This window comes from Mastigoproctus giganteus, chromosome 9, assembly GCF_048544385.1.
Source record: "Mastigoproctus giganteus isolate SK-2022 chromosome 9, ASM4854438v1, whole genome shotgun sequence".
Taxonomy (NCBI): domain Eukaryota; kingdom Metazoa; phylum Arthropoda; class Arachnida; order Uropygi; family Thelyphonidae; genus Mastigoproctus; species Mastigoproctus giganteus.
Genome location: NC_143583.1, coordinates 198219733 through 198234546, shown reverse-complemented (window position 1 = coordinate 198234546; position 14814 = coordinate 198219733). Strand labels below are relative to the sequence as shown.

General features: G+C 38.7%; 1 pseudogene; it reads right to left on the bottom strand.

Annotated features, from left to right (window-relative positions):
- Window positions 1-12834: 12834 nt before the first annotated feature.
- Window positions 12835-14555, bottom strand: LOC150081009 (TAR DNA-binding protein 43 pseudogene; annotated as a pseudogene).
- Window positions 14556-14814: the final 259 nt, after the last annotated feature.

The window sequence follows — 14814 nt, the reverse complement described above, 5'->3', positions numbered from 1 at the left end:
TGGTGTCACACAGATATAAGGCATGCAGAACTGCAATTTGGGGAGTACAACGTCTACAGAAAGGATAGACAGGATAGGAAGGGGGGGGGGAGGGGTTATGCTATTAGTTAAGAAACACATAAAAACCAAGGAAGTGAAGCCAGTCGACATCGCTGGACAGTGCAGTGTTGAGTCAGTTTGGTGTGACATAAACATTGGGAGATCAAAATTGAGAGTAGGAGTGTGCTATAGGCCTAATGACTCTGATGAGTATAATACGGAACTGTACAGGGAAATAGAGTGGGCCAGTAAATCAGAGAGTCTTATAATGGGAGATTTTAATTTCCCAGATATTGACTGGAATTTGGGGGCTGGTTACTCACACACTAGCAGGGCTTTTGTGGATTTATTGGATTATTGTTTTCTACATCAGCATGTTCGGGAGGCAACTAGAGGGAGTAATACTCTTGATTTGATTATCAGCAGTATTTCTTCATGCATTAAGAATCTGCAGATAAATGAACCACTAGGTGGCAGTGATCACAGTGTGCTGAAGTGGGATTTACTCAAAGAGGTAACTACCATTAGGGGTAAAGGGAAGGGTTATTGCTCCCGTAAAGGCGACTACGACGGACTGAGACAGTATTTAAATTCTATACAGTGGGACCAACTGATGATGTTATCAACAGCAAATTCAAAATGGGAAGCATTCAAAGAACTTATCTTGGAAGCTACTAGGCTTTACATACCAACTAAGAAATATTGTTCAAGGTTTAGGCCAAAATGGATGTCAGATGAACTAATGAGGCATATGGCAGAGAAGAAAAATGCATGGGATACATACAAATTAACACATGACACAGAAGCCTATGATAGATACAAGTTGATATGCAACCAAGTTACAAAGGAGGTTAGGCAGGCGAAGGCAGATTACGAGAAATCCTTGGCAAGGGATACAAAGAAAAACAGCAAAGAGTTCTTTACTTATGTAAACTCTAGAAGGAAGGGGATGAATCAGATTGGTCCACTTGATATTGATGGGTCAACTGTTGATGATCCTGCTCAGGTAGCTAACAAACTAAATGAATATTTTGCATCGACATTCACACATGAGGAGTTATTCAGTGAGGGGAATGGCAGAGGTGTATTCAACTCTAGCAGTAAGCTACAGAATCTTGAAATAACTGGGAGTAAAGTGGAGGAGAAACTGTTGAAGATAAACACAAGAAAGGTACCCAGGGTGGATGGGATCTATCCAGTTATATTAAAGGAGGCAGCAAAGGAAGTAAGCAAACCCTTAGCCATAATTATGAGAGCTTCCTTGGACTCAGGGGAGGTACCCATAGACTGGAAATGTGCAAATGTGACCCCAATTCACAAAGGAGGATCAAAGGCTGACACAAGTAATTATAGACCTGTGAGCTTAACTTCTGTTCCAGGAAAATTAATGGAGGCACTGGTTAAAGAAGCACTGCAGGCTCATTTAGACAAGACTTCAGGTATAGCTCAGACACAGCATGGTTTTGTTAAGGGGAAGTCTTGCCTGACCAACTTGATTGGATACTATGATGCAGTCACAAAAGAACTGGATGCAGGGAATTAGCATTAGCAGAGGCATTTGATTCAAGAAAGCAAGCTTATGCAGCATCAGCCAAAAAAAAAAAAAAAACAACCCACTTCCACTTCACCCCTCTGTTCGTTCAAAATACCTGTCCAGCTGAGCCTTAAACTTATTTAGGCTATCAACCTCCACCACAAGGGATGGAAGTCTGTTCCACCAACCAACCACCCGCTGGCTAAAGACAAATTTCCGCACGTCTATCCTACATCTGTCTTTCCTCAATTTGAATTTATGCCCTCTCAGGTGATTTTTCTGAGCTAGAGGAAGAATCCCATCAGCATTGAGCATGCTTAAACCATTCAAGGCTTTATACACCTCTATCAGATCACCTCGCTAGTGCCTAGTCTCCAGACACTGTAATTTGCAAAACTTAAGCCTTTCTTCGTAAGAGCACCCCTTTGTTCCATTCATTAATCTTGTTGCCCTTCTCTGTACTCGTTCCAGCAGCTCTACATCCTTCTTGAAATGACACCTGACCATCGCCTTATACAATGGAATAATCACCTCCTTATCCCTGCTGGAAAATTCCTGTATATCATTGACAATACTCCATGAGCTACTCTTGCAGCCCGTCTGCACTGCTCGGAGAACTTCATATCTGCCTGCACAACCACCCCCAAGTCCCTTTCATTCTCTACCACTGTCAGTGTAGTACCACAGAGTTGATACGTTGCTCTGGGGTTGCTGTTTCCCATGTGTAGTACTTTACATTTGTCAATGTTAAACTTCATTTGCTCAACCTTTCCAGATCCTGTTGCAGCAGCATAGTGTCAGTAGTGTCCTTGACAACCCTGCCAACCTTTGTATCGTCTGCAAACTTGGACATTAAGCCTGATATACCATCATCAATATCATTTATAAATACAGAAAACAATAATGGACCCAACACTGAGCCCTGAGGGACTCCACTAATAACATCAGTCCATGATGAGCAGTGTCCATTGATTACCACTCTCTGTCTTCTCCCCCTCAACCACCCCTTTATCCATAGCAGCAATTTGCCTCCAATGTCACACTGCTCCAATTTGTGTAGCAGTCTTCCATGTGCAACAGTATCAAAAGCCTTTCTAAGATCCAAGTATATAATATCAAAGTTATTCCCTGCATCCAGTTCTTTTGTGACTGCATCATAGTATCCAATCAAGTTGGTCAGGCAAGACTTCCCCTTAACAAAACCATGCTGTGTCTGAGCTATAACTGAAGTATTGTCTAAATGATCCTGCAGTGCTTCTTTAACCAGTGCCTCCATTAATTTTCCTGGAACAGAAGTTAAGCTCACAGGTCTATAATTACTTGTGTCAGCCTTTGATCCTCCTTTGTGAATTGGGGTCACATTTGCACATTTCCAGTCTATGGGTACCTCCCCTGAGTCCAAGGAAGCTCTCATAATTATGGCTAAGGGTTTGCTTGCTTCCTTTGCTGCCTCCTTTAATATAACTGGATAGATCCCATCCACCCCGGGTGCCTTTCTTGTGTTTATCTTCAACAGTTTCTCCTCCACTTTACTCCCAGTTATTTCAAGATTCTGTAGCTTACTGCTAGAGTTGAATACACCTCTGGCATTCCCCTCGCCGAATAACTCCTCATGTGTGAATGTCGATGCAAAATATTCATTTAGTTTGTTAGCTACCTGAGCAGGATCATCAACACTTGACCCATCAATATCAAGTGGACCAATCTGATTCATCCCCTTCCTTCTAGAGTTTACATAAGCAAAGAACTCTTTGCTGTTTTTCTTTGCATCCCTTGCCAAGGATTTCTCGTAATCTGCCTTCGCCTGCCTAACCTCCTTTGTAACTTGGTTGCATATCAACTTGTATCTATCATAGGCTTCTGTGTCATGTGTTAATTTGTATGTATCCCATGCATTTTTCTTCTCTGCCATATGCCTCATTAGTTCATCTGACATCCATTTTGGCCTAAACCTTGAACAATATTTCTTAGTTGGTATGTAAAGCCTAGTAGCTTCCAAAATAAGTTCTTTGAATGCTTCCCATTTTGAATTTGCTGTTGGTAACATCATCAGTTGGTCCCACTGTATAGAATTTAAATACTGTCTCAGTCCATCGTAGTCGCCTTTACGGAAGCAATAACCCTTCCCTTTACCCCTAATGGTAGTTACCTCTTTGAGTAAATCCCACTTCAGCACACTGTGATCACTGCCACCTAGTGGTTCATTTATCTGCAGATTCTTAATGCATTAAGAATTACTGCTGATAATCAAATCAAGAGTATTACTCCCTCTAGTTGCCTCCCGAACATGCTGATGTAGAAAACAATCATCCAATAAATCCATAAAAGCTCTGCTAGTGTGTGAGTAAGCGGCCCCCAAATTCCAGTCAATATCTGGGAAATTAAAATCTCCCATTATAAGACACTCTGATTTACTGGCCCACTCTATTTCCCTGTACAGTTCCATATTATATACATGGATCTTAGAAAGGCTTTTGATACTGTTGCACATGGAAGACTGCTACACAAATTGGAGCAGTGTGACATCGGAGGCAAATTGCTGCTATGGATAAAGGGGTGGTTGAGGGGGAGAAGACAGAGAGTGGTAATCAATGGACACTGCTCATCGTGGACTGATGTTATTAGTGGAGTCCCTCAGGGCTCAGTGTTGGGTCCATTATTGTTTTCTGTATTTATAAATGATATGATGGTATATCGGGCTTAATGTCCAAGTTTGCAGACGATACAAAGGTTGGCAGGGTGGTCAAGGACACTACTGACACTATGCTGCTGCAACAGGATCTGGAAAGGTTGAGCAGATGGGCTGAGAGGTGGCAAATGAAGTTTAACATTGACAAATGTAAAGTACTACACATGGAAACAGCAACCCCAGAGCAACGTATCAACTCTGTGGTACTACACTGACAGGTGGTAGAGAATGAAAGGGACTTGGGGGTGGTTGTGCAGGCGGATATGAAGTTCTCTGAGCAGTGCAGATGGGCTGCAAGAGAAGCTCATGGAGTATTGTCAATGATATACAGGAATTTTTCCAGCAGGGATAAGGAGGTGATTATTCCGTTGTATAAGGCAATGGTCAGGCCACACCTGGAGTACTGTATACAGGTCTGGAGGCCTCATTTCAAGAAGGATGTAGAGCTGCTGGAACGAGTACAGAGAAGGGCAACAAGATTAGTGAATGGAACAAAGGGGTGCTCTTACGAAGAAAGGCTTAAGTTTTGCAAATTACAGTGTCTGGAGACTAGGCACCAGCGAGGTGATCTGATAGAGGTGTATAAAGCCTTGAATGGTTTAAGCATGCTCAGTGCTGATGGGATTCTTCCTCTAGCTCAGAAAAATCACCTGAGAGGGCATAAATTCAAATTGAGGAAAGACAGATGTAGGATAGACGTGCGGAAATTTGCCTTTAGCCAGCGGGTGGTTGGTTGGTGGAACAGACTTCCATCCCTTGTGGTGGAGGTTGATAGCCTAAATAAGTTTAAGGCTCAGCTGGACAGGTATTTTGAATGAACAGAGGGGTGAAGTGGAAGTGGGTTTTTTTTTTTTTTTTTTTTGGCTGATGCTGCATAAGCTTGTTTTCTTGCATCAAATGCCTCTACTAATGCTAATGCAGTCATTAAAACACATCAATGACCAATAAACTTATATACAGTTATTATCATCACTATAGTAACTTTCTACATTTCTGAAGTTTAATATGGATGAATACAAAATACCCTTCAGATTCAGGCTAGGTTTACATAAAAGTATAATCATCAATTTATCTCTATGACAAGTTCAGAAGATGGCAAGATTTGGTCATGCTCCACAACAAAATCTCACAATACACGAATAATAATTACTATAATGTATGTTTACAGAATTATATTATTATATCAATACAATGACATCAGTACCCACCATATAACTGCTATACTGTATGTATGTTCTGAAATGGTATATTATATAAAACTCTTCAGTCATTAACAATACCACCAAACTGTATGATATGCTAGGGCACAGGGTCTTCAAAGCCTGCACAATTTCAGTGATTTTGTGCCTTTTATCTACTTGACCCTTGCAGCCAAAACTTGTAATACTTTTTAACAAAACGTTTGAAAATTCTAAAAATCTTTGTCAGTTATTGCACAAACAGGAAAAATGCAGGATCAAGTTGTGCTTATTCTCTAAGAGTCTGTATGCCAAACTCTTTCATAAAAGCAGAAAATTTGAAGTACAGGAATTTTTTAAACTGACATTTTGCTTGCTGTCAGTCAAGTAATATTCAGAACACCCAAATAAGAGAGGCAATGATAAACATGTCTAAAGTACTTTAGTTTTTATTTTCAAAAAAATAATTAAAATGTGTTTTTATTATTTAAAAGTAATGGATTTTTTTGCATAACAGATTAAAAAATTTAAGACAGCATCAAAAAGCAAACAATTTTGAATTACTTATTGCTGATTTTTAATGGGTAACTTTTTACTTTATCAGAATGCATGTGTGATCATTAAAAAAGTATTAGCTCGACAATTAAGAATAAAGCCATAGTCATGCACGTATGCAATGTTTCTTTCATTGCCTGTCACGTTATGATTTATTTGCTGAGGCCAAGTTTTTTTTTTCTGACTATAAAAAATATAAATAAATAAACTATAAATAAAAAATATAATTTTCATATAGCAATAATTATTTTCTCGTTTTATGAAGGTAAATGCTACTTTGCAACAGAGAACAGTCTACACATCACCATTGGTACCCATGCCACTTGCCAAGTTCTAATAAACTGTACTGAAAATAAAGATTTTAATTTGGCATGTTTGGCAGATGAGCTATTAAGCTTTGTCTTAGTTGACAAGCACTAGTAATTTTGATACGATTAAAGCTAATGAAATCATACTTCTTATCCAATGACAGTCTCATATTAGTTTGCACCAATGGCACATTATAATATTTCTTTGTTCCCACTGTGTGCAACTTCTGGAAATCAAATTTTTTTTTTCCACAAGGGGAGGGCACTAGTTGGATGAAAAGGTGAAAATTAAGAAAGCTGGGGATATAAAATAAAAAATAGTCTCACCGATGCCACCACAAGGACATTCCATTTCAAGTTGTAACCACCAGAGGGTTGTTTGTTTGTTATTTGGTTTTTAGGAGCATTAGCAACTAAGGCCATATTGCTCCAGGGATATGCGGTGGTCATTCCCTGACCTTTCCGCATCCTCCATATTTGGTGGTCATGGGCTCGAACCCTGGTCTAATCAAGAAGCATGTGCTATGCACTGCTGCTCCTGCCTACGGAGGTGCCACCAGAGGATTAAATTCTCCTGTATAATGTAAGGTTTTCAACTGAGAAGAAAGAACATTTTCTGTGTATTTTCTTCTCAGTAAATGAAAAACAATCAAAAAAGGATTTCTGGAATGTTTGTATATTATGTAAAATTATTTACATAAAATGCAAAATTACTTTTGCAATATACAAACATAATTTATCTGAATAATCAAAATTGACAGACTCAATGACATGTAACAGTCTGTTAACCATTGTCATGTCACTCAAACTGTCAGAATAACTAGGGAAAACTTAACTATTATAAAAAAGTAGCTAATTACATGACAGGATGGGGAGAAGTGATGCTTTTGATCAATAAGCATACGCATTCTAAAATAATAGTAGTAGTAGTGGCATGTGATGCAAGAAAGCATGTGTATGAGCTTATGCAGCATCAGCCAAAAAAAAAAAAAAATCACACCATTCCCTCCAAATGCCTGTCCAGTTACTCCTTAAATTTATTCAACCTATCAACTTCCACAACGACAGATGGAAGTTTGTTCCAGCAATTAACCACCCGCTGGCTAAAGGCAAATTTCCGCACATCTATTCTACATCTGTCTTTTCTTAATTTGAATTTATGCTCCCTTAGGTTCGTAATCTGAAAAAGTGGAAGGATCCCATCAGAATTCAGCGTGCTCAACCCATTCAAGGCCTTATACACCTCAATCAGATCACCGTGCAGGTGCCTAGTCTCCAGCCACTGCAATTTGCAGAACTTAAGCCTCTCTTGGTAAGAGGATCCCTTCATTCCCCTCACCAATCTTGTTGCCCTTCTCTGTACATGCTCAAGTAAATCTACATCCTTCCTAAAATGAGGCCTCCAGACCTGTATGCAGTACTCAAGGCGTGGCCTGACCATTGCCTTATACAGAGGGATAATCACCTCCTCTTCCCTGCTAGCAAAATTCCTATATATCATTGACAAAACCCCATGATCTGCCCTGGCAGCCTGTCTGCATTGCTCAGAAAACTTCATATCTGCCTGCACAATTATTCCCAGGTCCTTTTCATTTTCTACCACCTTAAGTGTAGTACCACACAGTTGGTACGTTTCTCTGGGGTTACTTCTACCCATAATGCAACCAGTAGACACTGGTTACAAGTGTGGAGAGTCAGTCTTATGTGGAATAAACACTGGGAAAACAAAGGGGAAATGAAGAAAATATTAGTCACGAAGAGGAGTCTCTTACAGGCCAACAACAATAAAAAGAGTATATAAACAACTATACAGACAAAAAGTGGTACAGCAAATCAAAATGTCTTGTCATGGAGGGTTTTAACTTTCCTTTAACTTTTTTAACAAATATCAATTATAAGTTGTGGATTGGTAGCAGTTCAATCAGTAGCAGAATGTTCTTTGCTTTGCTGGATAACTGCTTTCTACAGCAATGCATTTAACAGAGACAACAAGAGGTGTTTTGTGGCATGTAAACAACACTAATGAACAGAGAGGTTCTGACTTCAGAAAGGTTTGCAGGATGGTGGCAGGGACATTGTCCAAGGGAAGAAGAGCTTTGGATGGTAACTCATTCTCGTGACATAAATGTAGCACAGTAGGGCAAAAGCAGTTTGTGTACCAATCCAAGAGTTGTCACCCATGCCCTTCTGTTGCATTTCCAGACTGGCAACATGGCTTTGTTCAGGCCCTTGAGAGCACGTGGTGTCTGTGAATGGTACAGCAACATTGGTTTTAATTTTAAAGTGCCAGAGACATTAGTGCCCAACAGCTGCAAAAGGCATTAGCCTGTATTTTGCAGCTTTGAAACCTGGTGCAGACTGCTGTTCACGGGCAATAAAGATTTGTGATGACAATTTCTTCCAATAATGCCTGGTTTTGTCAACATTAAAAATGAGATCAGGAGGATAATTACCCTCCTCTGCAATGCCTTGAAACCCTGCAGGAAATGCTGCAACTGCCTCAGCATCTACACTTACAGCCATGCCACTTAATTTCACACTGCAATACTTACTTCGAGATTAAATCACATGAACTATCCCTTGCTACCTAAAAATGTCTCATCACCACCCTCTTTTTTCTTAAGATCTTCAAAAACTGACTGACTGCCTTATCAGTAATAACAGCTTGAGTCAACAGTATGTTTTTTTGATTTGTCCTCCACCCACAATGACAATAATTTTGCCATTTTTTCTAAAAGTTTACTTCTGCTATAGCTCACTTGCCTTGCACTTACTGTCGTAGCATTCTGCATTGGCTGTTTTATTTTATCTGCATTTTTCATTCTATTACTCACAATCGATGGAGACAATTTCATCTACACACATTAGGACATATCTGACCATTTTCCATTTTACGAATTACCTCCATATATATTTTTTTCCAATGTGATAGATCTACATGACTTTTTAGCAACATTTTCACATTCACTTGGCCTTACTGCACTTCTCTTACTAGATATGGAGGCTCTTATTTTATTAACGTAATCAACAATTTTTAATTAAAACTCACCAACTGACACTGTAGAATAGTGGCTCAACAAAAGTACACCAAGCAAACTGGGTGTTCCACTGCTCTCATCTCATCTCATCTCCAGTCACCTCATCGCTGATTGGCTTAGATGGTAGATGGGGGTAGCTTTCTTTACATCATTTCCGATATTTATAGTTGCACATTTTTGAAATTTTTATAGTTTTTTTGATATTTTTGGCCCTTTGGTCTCAAAACCTCATTATTGTGAATCATCACAAAACAAACTACCATAATCCAAGAGCTACCTGTATATTAAAAGAAGCTGCAAAAGTGGTTGTTAAATCTTTAGCCATTATAATGTGCATCCTTAGATTCAGAAGTTCCTACAGATTGGAGATGTGCAAATGTATCTCATAAGGGTGGTTCAGAGGGTGACGTGGGAACTATAAACCAATGAAGTTAGTAGCCCAGTGGTCAGGAACGGGAGTGCAGTAGCACACACACCTTGAGTAGACCGGGGTTCAAGCCCCTGACTGCTAAATACGGTTGATCTGCCAACCCGCACTGGACCAGCGTGCAAGATTATGGTCCATTTCCCTCAACGTGAATTGTTGAGGAGGCTTCCATCCTGCAGTGGGTTGATAATGGCTGCAGTTTACCTTTTTACCAGGGAAAATAATGAAATCAGTAGTTAAAGAAGTAATGCAAAATCATCTTGATAGAGGTGGTGCCATAAGGAATCGTAGTGTGGATTTGTTAAAGAACATCAGGCCTCCCCAATTTGATTAGCTGTTATGTGGTAACAAAGGAAATGGATGTAATGAAAAATTTTGACATCATGTACTTAGATTTCAGTAAAACCTTTGATACTGTACTACATGTACAATGTTGTATAAATTGAAGCAATGTGGCATTAGGAGCAAGTTAATATTATGGATAAAGGAATGGCTAAGTGGTAGGAGACAGAGTGATTCCAAAGGGACACTGTTCTTCACTAATGTGATGAGTGTGGTTTTACTAGGGTTGGTGCTAGGCCCTTACTGTTTTTAATATTTATTAATGATATTGGTATAGGTATTTCAAGTTTGATGGTGACACAAAGGTGGGCATATATAGTAGTTAATGACAGTAATCAGGGTATGCTACTTCAAGAGGATCTAGATAACTAAGTTGATGGGCTGGAGCATGCACATGAGGCTTAAGTGATAAATGCAAGATAATACATTTAACAGTAATCTCAGAATAACATACTATTTGGGTGTACCAAACTCAAGGTAGTAGAATACGGAAAAGATCTAATGATAACTCTACTGTCCAGCATGAAATTCTCTGAGCAGTGCAAACAAAAAGGTGTTAGAACAGTTCATTGAGGTTCTGTCAATAACATATAGAACTATGCCATAAGTGACATAGAGATGATCATCCCATTGTATAACACAACGAATAGACCACATCTGGAATACTGCACTCAGGTTTGAAACCCCTCATTTTAAATAAGGACAAAAGTCAATTGGAAAGGCTGCAGAAAAGAGTAACAAGATTAGTTGGGGATACAAAATATTCTTATGAAGAGAGATTCTGTGAACTGCAGTCTCTGTAGCCTAGACACCTGTGTGATGACCTAATTAGTATTAATATTAATAGTGGCAAATGATGCAAGGAAGCAAGCTTATATTATACAGCATAAGCCAAAAAAAAAAAAAACCTATCATCTGTCTAATAATTTGTCCAATCCTCCTCCACTTCTACAACCCCAGACGGAAATTTATTACAACAATCAATTGCTATCTGGCTGAAAGCTAAGAATACCTTTTTACCAGGGGAAAATAATGAATTAAACTGAATTAAAAAAAGTAATTGGGTAAATAAAATAAAAAGTAACTGAATTACATGAAAACTAACTGAAGTGTATAAGGCTTTGAGGTTAAGTAAACTAAATGCTCATAGCATCTTTACTCTTTCTCTGAGAGGAAACACACAAGGGGGTATAAATTTAAAATGGAAAAGAATGGCTGCAGAACAGCCATGCAGAAATTTGAATTTTGCCAAAGTAATCAACTGTTGGAATAAATGTCCACCTAGCATTAGTGGGTAGTTTAAATAAACATAAGGATCAGAAATATTATTGTTCCTTCCTTCAGGTGACCAATACTAATACTACTGGTGCATGGCAATTTTCAAACTGCAGTTCTTCAGATGCTTGTGTGACATCTATTTAACCCCCTTCTCCTTTTGTTTTGATTATAAAAAATTAATTTTTGACTTTTTTTTTTTTTTTTTTACTGAATTGAAAATGGCGATCTGTTAATTTTGATTTTGGCCACAATATACACTATAAATACTCTCAATCTTCTGCATATAGATAAAATTAGTATTAGTCATAAATTTTAAAGACGGTATCACGTATTACCAAAAAGAATTACAATAGTACCATACTGGGAAAACATTAAAACAGGTGTTTCAATTTAGAGATGCTAACAATTAAAAGTACTTGCTTTTTTTTGTAATTTGATTTTTCAATTTCCTGTAACAGGTAAAAAGAGAAATTAATTTCTATTTGTCGCTATAATGGTTAAGTAGTAGACGAAAATCAGTTGCAGTTAACCAGTTAACAATATCAATTAGGTTTTTGTATGGATTAATAACAAATCAATTATTGAGATCAGTGTATGAACACTGATCATATATAGCATTCCAATTTGACCTGGAATTACATGATGAACTTATATGTTTCAATGTTGTTTGTTGTTGTTTGGTTTTTAGGAGCATTAGCAACTAAGGCCATCTTGCTCCGGGGATGTGTGGTGGTCATTCTCTAACCTTTTCGCATCCTCCGTAATTGGTGGTCACGGGCTTGAACCCCGGTCTAATCAAGAAGCGTGTGCTACGCACTGCTGCTCCTGCCCACTTGGCTACGGAGGTGCCTATATGTTTCAATGGCTTGTCACGAATAGCAATATAAATATTTGAGTAGTCAATCTTATATGCTGAGGAGTGATAAGATAAACTTACAACATATACAGAAAAGGAAAAAAATAAAATAACCTTTCATGTATCACAAAGTCAAGAATGTTAGTAAATTTTCTAATCTGCTCAGTTTCACCACTCAAAACACATCAATACCATTCCTGAACACCATAACCTGATTCCCTCTTTCTTGAACACACACACACACATCTGCTAAATTAAACAATTCTAAAGCACCATAGTTCTCTTGGGGTGGGGGGGAGGATAACTAACATACAAAATATTTAATGCTGATAGATGGACAAACTTTGGTCGTAACAAATTCAATCCAAATGCACACACATGGAAAAAGACAAACATTTATAGCCAAAAGAATTATTTAAATGATGTAACTAAAATAAATAAACAATAAAATTACTTTATTTATATACAGAACATACAACAGTGTTAATGCATTCACACACACACACACACCAAAGGTGCCCAAACAAATATAATACACACAATCATCATTCAAAAATGCACTTGGTTATTTGAGTACAGTGTTTATACAGTCACACAAAACTAAACTTACAATATTCAATTATGATTTCAATTGTAACATGCATACATCCAATCAGCCATATCCATTCACCTTCTGAAACTAAGTACATTTCCTTTCTTCAAAGATAGAAATAAGTTTTTGCCTTTCTTCAGTCATTCACTCATTGTGACACTGACATACCATAACCCGGTTTCACACCATCTCTCTGATGCCAAGGACCTTGCACAGCATTTGCAGCTTCTGCCCCAGCCTGGGGTTGGTTTATCCAACCTAAATATCGCCCACCTGCTGCACCACTACCTAAAGTTGCAGAAGCCATTGGTTGATTTGGATTGTTTGGTACTGTGCCCAATCCTTGGGTATCAGCTTGACCTGCTGCTGTCTGAGGTTGAAAACTTCCACTAAAAAGGCCAAGTCCTACTTGTCCTAAAGCAGCAGCAACCACAGGCAATGCAGCACCCAAATTTAGTGCTCCCATCCCCATTGTTGGAGGAGCTGTGTTTACTGCTTGGCCTGTGCCACCTCCCTGCCCAGCATTCTGATTTCCACCCAAACCTACTGCTTGGGTTAATCCCAAGCTTCTACCCAGGGTTGCTAAGTTAGGGATTTCACCTCTATGCCCCCCAACACCTACGCCTCCTGTACCTTGGTTCCATATTCCACCATCACTCATATTAATACCTAATGCACCATGATGAGCTATTTGCCCACCACTTCCAAATGGTCCTCCACCACCTGCTCCTGTACTATAACCACTCATAGTAGAACCTAAACTTGGTACACCAACTCTACCATCTATCCTACTATACCCACGAAATCCATGCTGGAAACCTGCCTCATTCTTGGGCACAGCATTACTCACATGAATACTGGTCCCTTTAACTATGTAATCTTCACCACATAAGCTCTGGGCAACTTCAGGATCCAGAAATGTAACGAAGGCAAATGCTCTAAATGGTTTTGGTACAAAAACATCAGTTACTTCTCCAAATTTGGAAAAGTAGTCTCGTAAATCTTCTGCTCCAATGTCTTCTGAACATCTTCCTATAAAAACTTTTCGACTCATTTCAGCAATCTGACCTTCTTTTGAATTTGGTATTTTTACATCACACCACCGGCCATCAATAACATGACGCTTACAAAGCACCCTCACTTGTGATTCAAAATTTGCAAATCTTATAAAGCCAAATCCTTTCGACTGGCCCGTTTTTGGGTCTTTCTTAACCTGTGCCATTAAAACTTCTCCAAATGTTTCAAAATACTGTCTTAAATCTTGTTCAGTTGTTTTCCAAGGCAAACCAAGAACAATCAGATCCGAACATTTCTGTCTATTTTCCATCCGTTTTGTTTTGGCTGTACTGTTTTCTAGCTGCTCATCAGATTTCCTTTTGTTCTCTTTCGAAAATACGCTAATGTACACCATAGTTCCCCATTCACTATCTGGAGGATGCAACCGCCCATCAACAAGTCGCACTCCACGTACAGAACCAGACTCCACATTTTTATATTTCAAACCGCAAGCGCTTGGGAACTGAGCGGATAAGGTAGTAAGTAATAGCGTACCGTCATCCTCACATGGCAATTCAATAGGTTCCTCTTTATCATCCTCTGCAACCCGAATGTATAAGCTCATTCTCTGCTGTATTAACATACAAAAACTTGCAAAAAAATAATATAAATAATAAAGCAGAGAAAAAATAAAATCTTATCCTAAAATAGACAGGAATATGGCCGATGCGCAAATGAAATAACAGGCAAATCAAGCCGTGCATTCGAAACTTCCAGTTGCACGACTACGCACCCGAATTTAGCCCAAATGTAAACGGTCAATATATTTATTCTAAGAGACAGCTGCTGCATTCCCCAAAAGCAGTAGTTCCCAAACTACAGGGATCTACGAACTACTTCAAAAATTAAAAAAAAAAAAAAAAAGTTCGCGGATCCCCCCCCTATATATAAATAAAAAAATATATGTTTCTGTATATTGAAT